The sequence below is a fragment of the Grammomys surdaster genome, unplaced genomic scaffold, assembly GCF_004785775.1.
Source record: "Grammomys surdaster isolate TR1022 unplaced genomic scaffold, NIH_TR_1.0 219113, whole genome shotgun sequence".
NCBI classification, from domain to species: domain Eukaryota; kingdom Metazoa; phylum Chordata; class Mammalia; order Rodentia; family Muridae; genus Grammomys; species Grammomys surdaster.
The window spans coordinates 1-1,804 of NW_021624322.1; the positions used below are offsets into that span (position 1 = coordinate 1).

Consider the following 1,804-nt stretch of genomic DNA (forward strand, 5'->3'; position numbering starts at 1 on the left):
GCCAAACCACTCTCCACTTTGCTCCATAGATTCCAGCTTTGCTTACCAATGCTAGCTCCACACATCTCAGAAAGAGTCTATCCCTCAGTCTTTGTATTGACAGCCTCTTCCCTATTCCTCACAGCTCTGGCATTTGTTCAATAAGACCAGTATCAGCCTCCTGTATTCTGACTGCAGACTGGCATTGCTCAGGTAAGTCCTAAGAAAAAGAAACCAGAGATGCTCAGTGTGTCCCAGATCCAAAGGGTTCTTGGCTTCCTTCCTTTTCTCTGGTATGTTCACTACCCCTATGGAAATCCTGAAGGGCCAGATTCAGTACCCAAGGTGTCCCCTAGTCATATAACTTCCACTTCAGTCACCCCCCACAGCCTGCAGACCATCAGCTGGTTGTTGAACTTTTCCTGCTCATCCATTCTGAATTCCCACCTTCATCCCCTCATTGTGAAATAAAAGGGAATCTCCTTGAAGCTTTAAACTCTGTCCCTAGAATGTCTTTTATAGTGTTGATCTAGTATTATTTATTATACTGTGAAAAGTACTCTGACCAAGAAACTTAGGGAGAAAAATGGAATACTTTAGCTTTACATCTCAAGTGACCGTTTATAATGATTTTCAGGGAAGTCAGAGCAGCTAATGATTGAGACATCACATCACACCCACAGACAAAAATCGACAAACATAAAAGTAGGAATGTCCTCTCACTTGTACTCAGATTGACTTCTCTACTCCTATATACTCCAGAATCCCTGGAGTAGGATCTGGAACTAACCACATAGGATAGGGAATCCCATATTAATTAGCTTCATGAAGATCATTCCCCACAGGCATGTCCACAGGTTGGCACAATGTAGATAATTCCTCAATGAAACTCTGTTTACAGGTGATACAAGTTGACAGTTAAAGCTGAGAAGCACAGATATTACTGTCTCTGGTCTTGCTTTAATTCCCAAATCCACCTCTGTCTTTAAGATGGACACTTTATTCCTCACACCATGAGAACATAGATTAGTTTCTTGCATTCAATAAAAATTCTTACACCAAGCCTACTGATGTTCACAGACTACTGGAAGTCAGTACACTCAGAGAATATAAGCCTTAGGTGTTACCTCTACACCAGTCACCACATCTCCTTTGGCTCCTTCCTCTCTTGCCCTGCACCTTAAGATGCTTCCTAGACAATCTCTTTATCATCATTCTTCTCATCTGTTCTTCTCAGGCCTGAAAAAGATGGAGCAGCCACAGGAGTAGATGCCATCTGCACTCATCATGCAGACCCAACTGGACCTGGGCTGGACAATGAACGGGTATTCTGGGAACTGAGCAATCTGACCAACAAGGTTACTCAGCTGGGTCCTTACACCTTAGACAAGAACAGCCTTTACATCAATGGTGAGCAGTGGCCATGTGTGCTCTTGTGCAGAGCATACACTCTCCCGTCAGCCTCCACTGCCTCACTCTACTCCATTCTCACTCTTTTATTTTCTCTTTAGGTTATACACACCAGATCCAGTACACCACATCTCCAAGTGAGTATTCAGAGGCTCATCAAGTCTCTCCTATGCTGTAAGTCCAAGCCCCATGAAATATAAAGAAACAAAAGCCCCCATCTGTATTTCTTTCCTTAAGCCTCTCTCCTCCTAGAGATGAACAAAAATGTTTGCCCTAAAAAGCTTCCAGTCTTGCTGGAGGCACAGCTCAGGAAAATGCTAACAGTAGGTATGGAGTTTGATCCCTAGCAGCTGTGTAAAAAGCTGGGCATCATGGTCTACATTTATAATGCTAGCTCTAGAAGGAGTAGGCAAGG

The 1,804-nt window shown here is 43.4% G+C and overlaps 1 long non-coding RNA gene across 1 annotated transcript; it reads left to right on the forward strand.

Moving 5' to 3' along the window:
* Positions 1 to 120: 120 nt before the first annotated feature.
* On the forward strand, positions 121 to 1,563 carry LOC114615993. Its single transcript, XR_003710565.1, has 3 exons — positions 121 to 192; positions 1,217 to 1,389; positions 1,491 to 1,563. It is a non-coding gene; the product is annotated as an uncharacterized LOC114615993 (long non-coding RNA).
* Positions 1,564 to 1,804: the final 241 nt, after the last annotated feature.